The 17,186-nt window shown below is 41.1% G+C and overlaps 1 protein-coding gene across 7 annotated transcripts in view; it reads right to left on the bottom strand.

Moving 5' to 3' along the window:
• The window catches only part of GJA8 (gap junction protein alpha 8), a 70,117-nt gene extending 60,341 nt beyond the window's left edge, over nt 1-9,776 (bottom strand). For all 7 annotated transcript variants that reach the window (XR_007402948.1, XM_025453271.3, XM_025453275.3 and 4 more), the window contains exon 1: nt 9,575-9,776. The gene's annotated coding sequence lies outside the window, so the exon portion shown is untranslated. The remainder of the gene's footprint in view (nt 1-9,574) is intronic.
• Between the last annotated feature and the right edge of the window lie 7,410 nt (nt 9,777-17,186).

Genomic DNA, 17,186 nt, shown 5'->3' with positions numbered 1-17,186 from the left:
GACCCTGATATCATGAACTGAGCCAAAAGCAGACATTTAGCCCACTGAGCCACCCAGGTGCCCATATGATGTTATTTTAATAAAGAACTCAAGACTCTAAGTACACTCTGTTTATCCTCACACACACCTTGACAATAGGTATGGGCTAGTGGTATCATCATATTACCCACAAGGATAGAGAGATTTTTTTTTTTTTAATCTCACCCAAGTCTACACGGACAATATCAGGAGCAGCTGTTAATAGATTTTATGTTTCTTTATATTCAGTCCATTGCTGAGGCTGCTAAATCCTACTAAAGCTGTCAGGCACCAGAGCCTTATGCTGCTTTTCAAGGGTCTGCAATGCTCCCAAGTTAATTCATGGAAATGGCTGCAGGATTGTGCAAAAACAGCTGGTTACCTCCCAGCAGAATTAGCTGTAACCAGTTTAGTCACTTGCTGAGAGAAAGCAGGAAATCTCATGTAAAAGTCAGCAACATTCCCCATAATATAATAGGAAGTAAATCTATTTCTGAAGAGACCCAGACGCCTTGTTGGTTTAGAAAGATTCAGGGACAGACAGAGATCTGTAGTCTGAAGAATGGGAGAGATTTTAGTCAGACCTGGGTCTTTGATTTGGTGATTATATTACAGATGGGGCATATCTTCTGAGAATTGTGAGAATGATTTGTCAGTGAAGTTAATACAGAAATGTGGACAGAAAAATCTTGAGCCACAGTCAGCTGCTGCTATGCTGACAATAGCAGCTCCTTTCCACAGCGTGAGATCAGCAAGAAACTATTGTCTTCCATTCCCACTGTTTGGGGAGGGCCCACAAGGCAGAGATGGAGGACACCCTGCCAGGTAGACCACAGCCTATTTTTTGAGAGTATATCTTTCATTAAGCAGTTTTGGAAAGAATTACAAGGTTCCAAAAACTCTCAAAGTACTATAGAAGTGACTATTTTTCCTTAATCATTTGAGAAAAGATAGCCAGTCCGATTCTTTATTAACTTGGTATTTCCTACAAATAAAGACATTCTTTTATATACCAACAATACAGTCAACAAAATCAGAAAATTAACTTTGAAGCATTACTGCCGTCAGATCTCACTCAAAGTTTAAGTGTTGCAATTGTACTTTTTCCAGCTAAAAGATACAGTGCAAAACCCCAGTTTACATGCACCAAGTCTCTTTGGTTCACTTCAGTGTGGGACAGTTCTTTAATCTTTCTTTGACTGTCATGTCCCTTGCCATATTTAAAGATTGTAGGCCAGTTATTTTGTAGAATGTCTCTTCATTTAGGCATTTATCCTCTTTTCTTGTCTTAGATTCAGGTTATGAATTCTTTGGAAGGAAAACACAGAAATGATGCTCTGTTAGTCTCAGTGCATCATACCAGGTGGTGCAAATTTCAACTTTTCCCCTTACCAATTGGCATTAACTTTGGTTTATTAAGATGATGTCCCTCAGGCTTCTCCAGTCTCAAGTTACTTCTTTTCTCTTTGTAATTAATAAACGGTTATGTGTGGAAAAATACGAAACTATGTAACTATCCTATTAGACCCCAACAAACTGCTAATTTACTCACGTATTATTTTATATCTATAAGGATTCATTGTTTGTTTCCCTCTTAAAGAATTACAGATTTTTACAATTGTTATTTATTCTGATACTCAAATTGTTTCCAATTTGCTCAGTGGAAGTCTCTTCAAGGTGGCTGAAGAGACAAATCTTCAAGATCTGTGTATCTCTATCATTCTTTGAGTACTTCCTTGCCTCTGGCAAAAAAATAATTTATAGGATCATCTTATACTTTCCCTGCCCCAGCCTTCAACTTGGACATCTCTCTAAGAAGCCGTACTTCTTTTAAGTGGAGAATAATATTTAGAAACCAGGAGTTGGAGTAGGTGTGCTTATGGCTAATAAGCAAGACTCCCAAGACTTCTCACCAGAAAGAACTAGGAAAGATATGTATGTATACATATACATGCTTATATATCTACATTTATTTCCATATCTAATATGTATATTGCAAACTGCTAGCTCCAAATTCAACATCACAGAATTCATTCTGATTTTCTGCTTTTCTGTAATTGTAATTCCATTTTCTGATGTTGAGAAATCTGACTCTCACTATTGATAGCATATTTAATTACTTGACTAATGCCCCTCAATAATTCCCCAGTGTGAAACCAATCTCCCATTTTTAAGGCCATCCCCTCACCTGCAAAGATGCTCTCCTCTCTCTATTCTAGTTCCAGTTCCCTCTGTCAGGCTTAGGTGAGGACGCCAAGCTCCTGGCAGGAAGGAGACTAATAAAACTACTTTGCTACAACATGGGCTATCTTTTGTGGAAGAGGAAGGGTGGCTCAGAGGGCAGAACACAGTGTCCAGAGGGTGGAGAGCCATACAGAATTTATCCCCATGCCTTAAAACCTAATCAAGGAAATTTAACATTTATTTGCCTGGCTGAATGTCAGGACTGTGAAGGACCAGGGACTCTTTTTTTTTTTTTTTTTTTACCTCTTATCTTCCCAATTTTTGAGCCAGACTATTGATAGCTATCATCCTTAAGGTGGTCACACCATTGCGTTTGGGGCAGATACCTTCTCTCTTTAGTTTCACAGGTCTTTCAATGGAGAGGAATTGCATCCCAAGTGCTGTATTGCATAGATTACACCTAGGATCTTCATCAGCACTGATTTAGATGATGAGATTTTGGACTTTGAGTTAATGAGGTGATAAGAATTAGATTTAGATGATAAGATTTTGATTATGATGCACTGGGATAAGGATCATGGGGTGGTGTATTAGTCCATGAGGGGTGCCATAACAGAGTAACACAGAGTGGGTGGCTGAAACAACAGAGATTATTTTCTCACAGTTTAGGAGGCTAGACATCTAACATCATGGTTCAGCAGTGTTGGTTTATTCTGAGGGCCTCTCTTGTTGGCTGATGAATGGCTGTGTTCCCTTTGTGTCTTCACATGGTCTTCTCTCTCCACCTGCCTGTGCCCAAATTTCCTCTTCTTTCAGAACACCGGTCATATTGGATTAGGGCCCATCCTAATGACCTCATTTTAATCTAGTCACTTCATTAAAGACCTGTCTACAAGTACAGTCACATTCTTAGGTACAGGGGGGTTAAGAGTTCAACCTATAGTAGATAGGGGTGATTGTATATTGCATGTGGAAAAAACATGAATCATTGGGGACCAGGGGGCCAAGAATTCTGTGGAAGACAGAATTCTTCCTGTATAATTTCCTCTCCTTGAGTGTAAGTGGGACCTGCGATATGATGAGGTGATCTCTTTTGTGATTACCTTACATTTTATAACATCCCATCTTCGCAGACTGGAGAGGGATGGAGGGAGTGAGAGAGAGGTTCTCCTGTTGGTTTTGAAGAAGTGGTCAGTTTGTGAGGAGGCCAATGACAGTTATTTGGGGGGATCTCTAGGAGCTTAGAGCAGCCCTCACTGACAGCCAGCAAGAAAGCAGTAATCTTAGTCCTATAACTACAAGGAACTGAACTCTAGCAATGAGAAGATGAGCTTGGAAGAGAACTCAGAGCTCTAGAACAAAATGGAGCCTGGTAGACACTTTGATTGTAGCCTTGTGACATCCTGAGCAGAGACTCCAGATAAGCTGTGTCTGAACTCCTGACCCACAAAAACTGGGTGATAATAAATGTTTGTTGTTGTAAGTTATGTTTGTGGTAATTTGTTATACAGCGATAGGAAACTAAAATACCATCCAAAGTTTCTATCCCTTGTCTACTCTAGGCTGCCATTCTCTGAACTTGCAACATGCCCCAAGATCTAACCAACTTTGGACTTCCTACCAACCAAAAAACAAGCATACAAACAATAGTTTTTGCAATAAGTATTGGGTCCATTAAACTCACTCTTGTTTCTTTGTCATTTCAGGGTTGGGTTTCATGCAAGGAGCCGGCAGCTGCTGCCAGTTTGTTACCCTATCTTCATGATCCCCAGATTTACATTTGAAGAAGATAACTTTTGATTCTATGTGGTGAACGAATTGGCAAAAATAGCTACAGAAAGGCCAGTTAGGAGGCTGTTGTAGAAGTCCAGGTGAGAGATGATAGTGACTTGACTAGGTGATGGCAAGGAATCTGGAGAGAAGTGGATGGATTTGAGGAAAGGCAATAGAAGTCACTCTCAACCTCAACTCCTGGAGATAACCAGTGTTATATGAACTATGTTAATATTGTGGTGTATTTTCTATCTTCATTTCCTAGATTTGTATATGTGTAATGCTTTATTTTTATAGTGTTGGGATGACATTATGTTTATAATTTTGTATATTGATCATTGTCCTTATCTTGTCGTGACCACTTATCTGAAGAACTAAATGGTATTTAAAATGTTATTTTTAATAAGTGATTGCCTTTTTCATGATCTGTGAAACCACAGTAAGACATATTGATGGAAAATTCCTTGAAGAATTTAGGAGAAAACAAATGGAATGAATGACACCAAGAGCTAGGGGGAGTAAACACCTGTAGACACCACTGATGGAGAGAAGGAGCGGATACCATCTACATTAAGCCTACAGCTGGAAGGTGTGGCCTGGGGAGCAGGACCTGGTTCAATGGTCAGCAGCTGACAACAGTACACTGCAACCCCCTGCACTGGCCAGAGCTCACTGCTCCCAGCTACCCAGAACGGTTATAACTTTTAGCATCTCATACCAGTCAACAACTTTGTCATATTGTAACTACTTACTAAGTGCTTAAAGTGATCTGGAGTGGATAAGGGTACATTTTTAAATGGCCTTTTAGAAGGGAAGCAAGAACCAGCTGGGTATTAGGAAAGCAGCTGGCTGTGATTTTTTTTTTAATGAGTCCATTGAATGACAGATCAGCCATCCCTTGAGAGCCTGTGTGCTCTGCTCAGGCCTCATAAACTTGCCTGCAATCCTTTTTTCAGAACTTGCTGTCTGCTTCCTAGAAGTTGGCTCACAGATTATGTGTGCGCGTGCGCACGCACACACACACACACACACACACACACTTCCCACCCTCCCTCTGCCCCTCTCCCATGAGTGCAGGGCCAGTAGAAAAGATGTCAAGGTAGTGGGGACCTATCTTTGGTCCTCCTGTAACTATTCTCTCCTCCCACCTTGCATTCTCCAAACCATATCTCCACTCTTCACCTCCCCCTATGGGGGACAAAGCAGGGTTTCTTTCCCACACACACTTGGAAAGTTGTCAAATAATTTAAGCCAGGGTGTTTGCTGATAACAAAGGTGCTGTGGCTGATAAGGAAAGTGTTGGCTGATAGCTTAACATCCCAGAAATATTTGCATTTTCATGGGGGCCTACTGAAGAGAGAGATGGAATCTTTGAAGAACTGAAATTTGGGGCAGTTCCCTGGCAGAGTCTTAGACCTTGCTAGTCTTTGTGGAAGTGTCCTCACCCATCTGCAGCATCCCTTTTGGATAAATGCCCACCTGCTGCTAGATGGGTGGTCAGATACCCACGGCCCAACCGGCTGGACATGGGCCCTGCCCTCTCTTGGGCCCTGGTCTCTCTTACAGCTGTAGGGAGAATGGTGAGGTAGGAGGTGGGGAAATGCTTGTTTTACCCAAAATTGAGACACAGGGTTAGAAGATTGTTTCCTTTTTTAGGTGCATAGATACATGAGAAACAAATTTCTAGAAAGACTATGATTTCGGGACACCTGGGTGGCTCAATGGTTGAGCATTTGCCTTTGGCTCAGGGCCTGATCCCGGGATCTGAGATAGAGTCCCACATTGGGCTCCCTGGGAGGAGCCTGCTTCTCCCCTTGCCTATGTTTCTGCTTCTCTCTCTGTGTCTCTCATGAAATAAATAAAATCTTTAAAAAAAAAAAAAGACTGTGATTTGAAATGAGCTACCAAAACAAGTTGGACTATCAATGTCCACTTACTGGTGCACTGTTTTTTTTTTTTAATATTTTATTTATTTGAAAGAGAGAGAGAGAGAGACAGATAGTAACAGAGAGCATGGGTGCTGAGCTGGAAGCCTGATGTGGGGCTGGATTCCAGGATCCTGGGATCATGACCTGAGCTGATGCTCAGACACTTAACCTTAACTGAGCTACCCAGACACCCTAGTGCACTGATCAATATAAACCTTCAAACTGGCAATCAATAATATACAGTTTAGTACCATAAAATAAAAATTGATCTTGTACTTTTCTGTGTTTTATCGGCATAGGTTCTAGATAGCTTTTCATAGGAAGAACTTACTTTTATTCTGAAATTCTTTCCTATCTTTTAAAACAGCCTTCTTTCCTGTGTTTGGTATTTTTCCTGTTTGCTATTATTATTTCCAATCCTTTTTCTTGTGTTTTGTATTATTATTATTATTATTATTATTATTATTATTATTATTTATTTTTTTTTTTTTAGATTTTATTTATTTACTCATGAGAGACACAGAAAGAGAGGCAGAGAAATAGGCAGAAGGAGAAGCTCCCTGCAGGGAGCCTGAAGCAGAACTTGATCCCAGGATCCCAGGATCATGACCTGGAGCTGAAGGCAGATGCTCAACCGCTGAGCCACCCAGGTGCCCCTATTCTTATTTCTATGTTTGGACTTCTATTATCTCTCTGTGTACAGTGTTACTATTTCTCATGCTTTTTATAATAACACATCTTTTAAACATCTTTTTGGTAATAAAACATCCTTGGTAGCAAAACATGATAAATGACCATGACAGGAGGCAGAGACTTGGCTTTGTTCATTGCTGCATCCTAGCCCCTAAGACAGTGCCTGGGACATAGTAGACATCAATGAATACATATTGAATAAATGCATGCATGAATGATATATCTTAGAAATTATATTCTTATCTGTCACATGATTTGGAAACTCCGTATCTCTAAACTTTAAAGTTACTAATTCATGAAATCCATGGGTTTAGAACACAGAACTGGGAGTTAGATCAATTCCAATTTAACTTGATCTTGGGCAAATTACTCAATCTCTATAGGTCTCTGTTTTCACACCTGTGAAAAGAGATTAATACCAGTAGTTACTTCACAAGGCCACTTAAAGATTGCAGAGGGTGGCATGCAGGTGCTGGGTAGTGTGGATAACCTTGGTCCGGGGTTATTAGACAGCATCTGGGGATTGGACTGGGTGCTCATCTTCCAGGTCAGTGAGGTGTGACTTTGCCACTCCCGTTTATGCCTGCCAAGCCCTTTATTTTATTTTATTTTATTTTATTTTATTTTATTTTATGTTGTTATTTTATGTTGTTATTTTATTTTATTTTATTATTTTATTATTTTATTTTTGCCAAGCCCTTTAGATGCACTTTATCCCCATCCCTAGTAATTCTGCTCCTAACATCTGAAGACCATTGTAGTGTCTTTATGGTAGAATGATCTGACACCAGGCTCAGGTGTAGGTAGCTAGAATAAAATGAGCACACTCTTCAGTAAGTTATGATTTTGTTTCTAAAAACTTTAAAATTTACTTTTTCAATAGACAAATATTTTTATTACTAGAAAAACTAAGCACTTAATATTAGCAATTGGTTACCTACCTAATTATGTTTCTTTCCCCACTCAAAATAATTGTAGGAAGTATTACTGCTATTTTACAGTTATGGAAACAGAGCTTAGAGAGATTAAACAGCTTGATCATGGTCTCTAGTTAGTAGGTTGAAGAGCTAAGGTTGGAGCCTAGATCAGATTCCCTAAACCATGTGTTAACTACAATTTGCTGCTGCAAGGTGAGGAAAATATATCTATTTGTCTATTTTAGTGGAAAATTTAGAGGTAAGACTCTTTATCACCTCTCTAGATAAGAAGAAGGTAAACTATTCATTCAGTCTGTGAACTAAATCCTTTTCCATTCTGAGTGCTAGAGATCAGGCTCTTTCACTTATTAGCTGTGTGACTTTGAATAAATCACACACCATCTCTGAACTTCAGCTTTCCCTCCTGTGAAGTGGAAAGAGCAACTCCTGCCTCTCTCTCTAGGTTGAGGTATGTGCTATATACAGCTGTAGAATCATTGTTAGTGGATCTCCGTGGTTTCCTAGCTAGGTGCCTCCCTTTTATGGATTGATTTCATTTATTTAAGAGTTCTTTGCAAAGCTCTACCTTATATATATTTAATTACCTCGTTTCTACTTTACCTCTAATTGTCCACTTCCTTCAACTTTCCCTTTCTTTCCCTCACCTTGGGCTATTTTTCACTTATATTCTGCTGATTGGTCAGGGAACAGAAGTTTTTCAAGTGCCTGATATTTCAGTCCATTTCATACTCTCTCCTTTGTCTCTCCCCAACCCCCCCACTGTGGGCTGTCAGTCAATTGTGCTTAAACAGTCTCCAGGCTTCTAGTGCGTTGTTGCTTTTAAAAATTCTGCCTTCCAGTATTTTCCTTCTTGAATACTCCCTATTTTGTTATAATCCTTTTTTTTCTAAGCATGAAAAAAAAATGATTGTACCACATAAATGGAAGAGAATGGTGGCTCATTACCTTGGAAGGTGGTAGAAATAGTGTTAGAAAGTTCTCAACATTGGGTGAGCTTTAGTTTTCTCTCTGAATGAGTTTCAGTGTTCTGAATCTGCATTTGCAATAAAAAACATGGAAACATGCTCTCCTCAAAATGATCATCCTTATTCTAAGTACTATAGAAGTTCTCACATGATCTCTCCCTGTTCTTCAGGGTAGCAACTATGTGCCAGGTCCTGGTTAAGCACTGTGGGGACATACACAGTGTCAACTGTGTATGTCCCCACATACACAGGGACAATACACAGTCCCTGACCAGTAGGGCTACTGGGGACAGCAGACTCATAGGCTACATGAAAATAAAATTAATTCCTCCCTTTCCTCCTCAAACAAATAAAAAAGTCAGTCTCAGAACAACACTTCAAGGGGTGCATATGTAACTTACAGTATCTTCTGAGAACAATCTTATGTTAAAGACCACCTCCAGGGGCAGCCCCGGTGGCTCAGCAGTTTAGCGCCTGCCTTCAGCCCAAGGCCTGATCCTGGAGACCTGGGATCGAGTCCCACGTCAGGCTCCCTGCATGGAGCCTGCTTCTCCCTCTGCCTGTGTCTCTGCCTCTCTCTCTGTGTCTCTCATGAGTAAATAAATAAAATCTTAAAAAATAAAAAAAAGACCACTTCCAGAGTGAGCCTGTGTTGCTGGAGCCCAGATCACAGCCATAAGTTTACCTCAGAGAGACCCTTTGCATGCATGGCTCTTGCTTCCATTGTGGTCAGCTCAGAGACTGCACCCACCTCCCATTCCTGCACCTCAGGGAGTCTAGCCAGATAGGGAAAGCAGTTGCCCCATTAATCCCTAGAGGGGGAGGAGAAGAAGATTTTTCCCATTTGATTCCTCCTCAACTTTGGCCAAGGGCTGCCGGTAGAGTATGATCTCTACTCACCAGCACCCCGGTTGGCCCTAGATTGAACTGGCAGCTTCTCTCTATAGAGGCTGTGTGATGTAAAGGACACATCTTCCACTTGCTGAGAAGGTCAAGGCCATTGTCTTTTGCTAGGGCAGCCATAACAAAACATCACCTACTGGGTGGCTTAAACAACAAAAATTTATTCTCTCACAGTTTTGGAGGCTGGAAGTCCAAGATCAAGGTATTGGCAGACTTCGTTCTTCTGAGAGTGTGAGGAAGAATCTGTTCCGTGCCTCTCTTCTAGCTTCTAGTGGTCTTCTGGCAATATTTGGTATTCCTTGGCTTGTTGACATTATCACCCCAATCTCTGTCTTCATCTTCACATAGCATTTGCTCTGTGGCTGTCTCTGTGTCCAAATTTCCCCTCTTTATATGGACACAGTCATATTGGACTAGGGCCCATTCTGCTGACCTCATCATAACTTGATCATCTACAAAGATTCTATTTCCAAATAAGGTCACATTCACAGGTACTAATGGTACTAATGGTTCACAGGACTTCAGCATCTTTTGGGGGAGACACAATTCAACCCCTAACAGCTACCTTCCTCAGATCTCTCAGCTTCTATTCGAGATTCCTCTGTATTTCCACCTTCTTGCTCCTCTTTGGTTCCAGAGAAGTTTTTATCTTCCTTGCCCAGGCTAACTCTTTTCCTGGGTCTATTAATTCCACTTCATCCAGAGCCTTCTATGTTAGTTGGCCTGTCCTGGGCTCTTCTTCAGGATCTCCCAGACTTAGAAACTTGTTTAGGCTTATTTATATCTGCTTCCCATGGTTCTGCCATTCCTGTGTTCTGTTCTGTTGGTTTTGGTTATTTGGTGTCTTTTTTTTTTTTCTTTCACAACGTGCTGTGTCCATTTCCTCACCATTCACTGCACCCCCCAAGAGCTTGCTCTGTCAGGACTTGAGATGCAGTCAAGCCTAGTGGCAGAGAGCGCAGGTTTTGGAGTCAGACTACCTGAGTTCAGATCCTTGTTCACTTTATCTTTTTAACCCTTAATTTTGTGCCTCTGTACCTGTGGATAATGACAGCTCCTGATGTACAGTGAGCATTCAGCTGTGTTAGCATTTCAATTTTTGGTGATTTCAGCCTCTCCTATTGCTATGAAGATGGTAATTATGTCTATGTATTCAGCTGCAACTCAATTACTTTCCACCTTTCAACCTCTTCCTACGCTATTTAGAAATGCTACTAACATTTCAATATATCCCCAAACTAAGCTCTCTCCTTGCCTTTTGTCCCTCCCTCCAACACACACACACTGCTGAGCCTGTCTGATTTTCCTATTTGTGTTAATGGCACCATAATGCTTCTATCAGCTCTGGACACAAACCTTGGAATCACTATTCCCTTTCCTGTGCCAACTCTACCTAATCAATAGCTAAGTTCTATGAACTTTATCAATGAAACATTAAAAAATATATGTACATCTATCCTGTCCTTCCATTTACATTACCCCAAGCCTAGGTCAGGCTATTACTCCTCCATAGATGATACCAGTAGCCTTCTAACTGAACTCCTTGTTTCCAGCCCCTTGCCATCACAATCACTTACACCGTGTCCAGATCACTTTTCCTAAAATGTAACTTGACCATGGAAACTCTCCTGTGGAAAAGCATTCAATTGCTCCCTGTTGCTTATTAAATAAAGCCCAAACTCTGCCATTCAAATGCCTTTTTGTACGGCTTTTCTTCGTTCTGGCCCTATTTCCTTGTAGCCCTCTAAGCTTTGGCTACACATTTCAAACATGCACAAAGCTTTTCTCCTTTTGGCTTTTAGTATTCCACCCTCTATTTTTCCATGCTCTTCTTAAATATAGTTTTATTTTGGGAGAATCCTTGCTCACTTTACGAGGGTGAGTTCTCTCCCTTTGCTGGTCTTCAATGTCTTATTTGGTATCTATCCTTCCTGTGGCCCTGAACATAACCTGTCCTATATTCCCTGGTAGGTAAGAGGACAGAGACATTCTTCTGTCCCATTTTAATATCTCCTGCAACTTCTAAAACAATGTCTGACACATGTAGATACACATAATTGTTGAGATTCTTGACCTTATTTGAAAGGTACTCAGCCTTCCACACCAAGTTTCTTTTTCAAAAGGACTTCAACAGACAAATGTAAATGAATGCTTCAGTGAAGTGTAAAATCAGAAGTTCATCTCTCAGCCCATAGGAGCCTTCCTCTGCCTACTCCTTTGGCAATGTCTCTTTATGGCTTCCCTTTGCCTGTCATTCACACTGGGGAAGTTCATGGTTTTCAGGGGAAAGAGTGGACATAGGACTCTAACATGTCTCCTTCCTCCCTTCTCACACTCCTTTTTCTTCCTAATCCTGGCAGTCTCTTTCAACTTGTACTTCTTGCTCAGATTCTTTCTTCTGATTATTTTTCCTTTCTCCCTTTTCCTCTCTATGTTACTGTCCCTGCCCTCATTCCCATCCAGTTGTGAACAAGATTCTGAGTCCGGGGCTGGACTGGGGATGGGAAACAGAGGGAACATTAGGGCTGGGGAGAGGCTAGCTGGGCACTTCAGGTTTTTTCCTCTGCCAGCAGCCAGGCTTCAGACTTGTCACCTAACTGCCTTCTTCACTAACTGGGGACTCTCAAGACTTGCAGCAACTTCTCTTTGTCTCATCGGTATGAGTTAATCAAGAACAGAGAGTCTTTCAAAGTGAAGGCTTTATTTCAGAGACCTATGGAATGCAAAGTACTTCTTCCATTTACAGAACAAACAGCTGAGAGTCAGGAATTCTTCTCCCCACAAAGCCCTGCTAGCCATTCCTTTCCTCCCTGTGGCTTCTCACCTCTAGATCCCTCTACCCCACAAGTGCACTATCAAATGACTGTGGGTATCTCAGGGAGGTGCAATTTAATCTTCAACCTGTTTCTCCACGGAGATTGCTTTTCTGGAGCACATTTTTGGGAGAGCATAAATGTTTTAGGTCTGATCAACTGGCGTTCCTTGTCCTGCCCGTGGCCAGCCCCTCTTAATGCATCTCCTTATCTCCAACAGCAGTCTCTTTGTAAACCTGTTTTGTGATCTTTAGCTGCATCAGTAACCCTTTCCTTGCTATCATGATTCCTCAAGCCCAGTCTACCCCAAATCACCTATGTGTTTGGAGACCACTGCACTGGGCAGGAGGATGGCTCACTCGGCCATGTCCAAGTGCACAGCCTTTGTCTGTCACAAAACAAGCCCAACACCCCATGCACTCCAAATACTCTCAAATAAACCAAGTCCTTTAACTATGTGTTAAGTTAAATTCTCTTTCTGGTGCAAGCATTTTCAGGAACTAAGAGGACGTTTTGTAGAGTATGTTAAACTCACGTGAAACACATTTCTAGATCTAAGGTATCCTTTATATCTTTATCACTACTGTTATTACTCATAATAACCTGAGTTTAGCACATTATAACAGGAAGGTGGTATTCCTCAAGTATACTACAACTCATTAAGCGTGGGTCCAAATTTCTTGCGAATGTAACAAATGTCTAAAGATTTTGCTTTCTGAGCTGACCTCAGTATATGATATCTGTAACTCCCAAGGCCCCTGGGGATAGACAGCTAGTGCAATAAATTACTATTGAAATAGTAATATTGTAAGTGGTTGGTCAACCATACCCAACAATATGGATAAAATTCAGAAACAAAATATTGAAAGAAGACAGTCAAAAAAAAATAAAAACTATAGGATTCCATATCTTAAAATTAAGAACAGGGAAAACAAATCTATGATGCTAGTTGTCAGGACAGTGGTTACGTTGGGAGGTAGGGACTGATACAAGATGGGGGAGCATGCAGGGTGCTGACAGTATTTCTTGAACAAGTATGTTCACATTGTGAAATTTCATAGCACTATACATTTTGTGATTTATGTACTTCTTTATATGTGTGCTATATTCTAACAAAGTTTTTAAAAATGTAAACAAAATGTGGTTTGTCAAGGTTCTGGCTGCCGTGCTTGGGAGCAGTGACAGGTAAGAGAATTACATTGTGATAGTACTACTTCAATGACTTGAAGTTATCAAGTTCTTTCCAACCTCCACAGATGGCTATAGGAGGAGTAAACCCAGGGGCAGACTCTCAGTAAAAGTACATGGTAAAACTTAAGGAGATCTAGGAATCTTACTGGACATTCCTCATGCTCTAAGATGCTCTACTTCTGAATCCTAAAATAATAGGGGAGAGTGAGAAGGACAAATGTCCCATTAGGAAAGCCAAGGAGAGGAAAGTAGCCATCTTCCTGCTCCCTGGCACTGGGTAGTGGCAATGTGGTCCAGGCTTGGCCAATAGATGTTTTGACCCTGATACTTGAAACTTTGGGGCAGTTGAAATCCTTCTAGGCAGCAGAGGCAGAGATTCAGATGCCTAGAGACTTAGTTTGAGTGTCCAGTAGCAGCAAGAGTCCATCAGCAGTGGAGCCTGCCATAGCCTTCTAGACAGCCTGTTTTTGTTGTGTGATCTGAACAAGTTCTTGGCTGCTTAGCCTTTCTTAGATTCTGTCTCACTTCCAAGCTTCTTTATCAGTTCTGAGGATAATACGTGAAACTTTTTCTAAATCCCCTTTCTGATTAAGGTAATCAGAGTGAGTTTCTGTTGTTTGCATTCAAGACCCTTGACTAATACAAGAGCTCCCCAACAAAAGAGATTATCAATTCTCCTTGCAATTCTTTACTCCAATTTTATCACATGGCTTCTCATTCACCACCTAGAGATTATTTGGGGCTAACTGCTTCTGTTTCAAAAATACCAACATTCTTACAGGACAATTAATCGTTCATACTTCAACATGAATTCTTTCAACCCAGTTGCTTTTTCCTTTATATCTGTCTGAGATCAGTACATTAAGAAAATAGGATGGGGAGGAGTGATTCAGGAAAAGTTAATTTTGGGCTTGAGGGCATTTAGGAAGGGCAGGAATGAGATAAGGCACCAAGGTGGGGAACCTTGGGATGTCAGAGGGTTTCAGGTGGTCACAGGATTCATCTGGGGTAGAGAAAAGAAGACACCACATACTAGGAAAGGGATCAGAGCAATGTGTCAGAGAACCAAAGATAAATTTTGCAATCCACCTTCAGGCTGGTCTTTACATTTAAGTATTTTTTGTTTTGTGTAGGGGAGGTAATTGGGAGCTCTGGCCTGTTAGAGTTCTGGGAGTGATTACAGGTGATTTATCATGTTATTGCAACTCCTAGCTTATGTATAGACTCCATCAGGAGAACCAGTGTGGGTCCAGGATTCGCTCCGCCAGACTAATCTTCATAAAACAACAGGAGCTCACTCAGAACCAGCTATGCCAGACTAAGCTCATTTCCTTTGTTGACGGGGTTATCAGGCAGGATATAGACCTGTGAGCCTGGTACAGTTAAGTGGATTTGTAATTGGTCGAACCATCACAAACAAAGACTAATGATTAATGAATCAGTGTCAACTTTCAGGGAGGTCTCTAGTCATTTGCTGCGGGGGTCTCAGTCAACATTGTTATTAATGACTTGGATGGGTTCACAGAACATAGTGATCAAATTTGCTGAGAGAGTTAGCAACTACGTTGGATGACAACATCAGGATTTAGAATGCTCTCAGCAGACTAAAGCGATGTCCTGGGTATAACAAGGTGGGATTTAATAGGGATAAATGGAAAGTCATACACTTAGCCCTAAAAAGCCAATTGTATGTGTAGTGTGGAGACCCGAAGTGACCTGGCATAACTTGAGCACAGGTGAAGGAGACTTACCCTGAAGTAGGGACTCAGTGTGCCTGTGCTCTGCCTGCCTCACTGAGCCTAGGGCCACACCTGCTGAGTGTTCTTCGTTCTGAGTGTTGCCCTTAAAGAACAACAGGGACAAACTGAAACATGTCCAGAGGTGGGGATCCAGCTATGAGGGATTCTGGGGCCACTTTGTAGGAGAGCAAACAGCGGAAGGTTGCTGACCCAGGAGAAGAAACGGCTTGGAGTCAGGCCACCTGTTTTTAATTATTTGCATGCTGGTAAAGTGGAAGGTGATTAGGTATGTTTTGGTGATCTCAAAGGATAAAATTCACAGCTATGGGTGGAGCTTTCAGCTTCTACCTAAAATACAAAACTTAGGAAAACTTTCCAACAAGTAAGCAGGAAAGCACAACAGTAAGACCAGGCTTAGGAGTTAGGCCTTGTTTGAAATCTCAAATATTCTACTTATTAACTGCGTTTTGGGTAAATTTTCACTTTTCTATTTTCAGGAGGATTAACTGAATGTTAATGCATCTAGCCTATGGCCTGCTACACATAGGAACTTGATATATGAGAGCTATTTGATAAAGCTTGGTACTTAAAAGTATTCAGGTGGAATTGAGTTTGAGCATAGCTGGAATGAGAGATGTCTTTTGGACAAAATGAAATGTGTGTTCCAACAGAAGAAGAAACAAGGGGTATACCCTATGTCTGTATGTTCTTTCAGATTGTTCCTGGAACAGCTAGATTTATGTTTTATTTTGCCTAAGAAATTGTTTTTTTCCTCAAACTCTGTACTTTTCAAACTTTTGGGCCAGATGAAGAGTATAAATCCAAATCTTAGTGGTAGCTTCTCTTTACTAAAGCCATATTATAGGCTAGACAGTGCGTTAATCACCTTCCATATATCATTATGACAACATTTTAATATGATGACAAAGGAATACTGTATAATAAATATTATATAATAAACATTTAATATAATGACAGGAATATTATGTAATAAATATCATAGAACATTTTAATATGATATAAAATATTACATAATAAATGTCATAGGAACATTGAAAGGGAAGCAATTAACTCTAACTGGAGGATTAGGAAAGGCTTCTTGGAGAAAGTAGCATATGAGTTGGGTCTTAGAGGATGAGTAAGACTTTAATTGATGGAAGGTGATAGGGGCAAGGCCTTCCAGGCAGGGAAATGGCTTAAACAAAAGCACAGAAGTAATTAGTGGAGATAATGAGCCATCTTCCCAGGGCAGGCTCTGCCTTTTTGATTATGGATGCCGTCGTCCTTGCCATCGCTGATGATAGCATGTTAGTATGAAATTATAGGAAAGATTTTGTAGTCAATGACTTGTTACCACTGTTCCCATCCTGAGGTTATTTTTGTGTGTTATTATTCAAGTAGATTGAATGCTTACAACGTGTGTGTGGAGCCCTGAGGTCTGAGGCAGGTGACCCAGGACAACTCAGGAAGGGAGCTTCAGGCAGGGAGAGCTGCATAGCAGTTAAGGAGGTCTTAGATCCCACACTGAAGTAGGCCTTCTCCACGCCTTGGAGAGGCTTTTGTGGCTTTGAGAAGGCCCTTTCTGGCTAGAAAAAAGTCTACCATGTGGGAAGGGCTCTGTGAGTGGGAATCTAGCAATACTCAAGCTGGAGGCCCTTTACAGCTGTTTTCATGCACACCTTACCCACTGGACAAGGAAGATGAGAGTGACTGGAGGCCAATGGTAGGTCATAGGAAGCAAGACCTAAGGTTAGGGTAGTTTCCCATGGATGGAGGAAACCTCCTCCACCTATCCCAGTCTGTCTGCTTTCAGCAAACTAGGCCTTCTGCACCTACTCTAAACCAGCCTTTGAGCATGACAGTGCTTGGGGAGCAGCCTTAGTCCCCATTTACTATAATTGGCCTATCAGTGACCAAAGGGTAGGGCCAGTGATGACTCCAGAATTTCCAGATTTGTGGCACTTAGGGAGAGAAATCAGGTTGGCGAAGATGTTGGGATTCTTATCTTAAAGCTGCTTTTGCATAGCAAGCACTATTTTTA

The sequence above is a fragment of the Canis lupus genome, chromosome 17 (assembly GCF_003254725.2).
Source record: "Canis lupus dingo isolate Sandy chromosome 17, ASM325472v2, whole genome shotgun sequence".
In the NCBI taxonomy this organism is placed as follows: domain Eukaryota; kingdom Metazoa; phylum Chordata; class Mammalia; order Carnivora; family Canidae; genus Canis; species Canis lupus.
The sequence above is the reverse complement of the archived record's forward strand: the minus strand, read 5'-3'. Positions and strand labels throughout refer to the sequence as shown.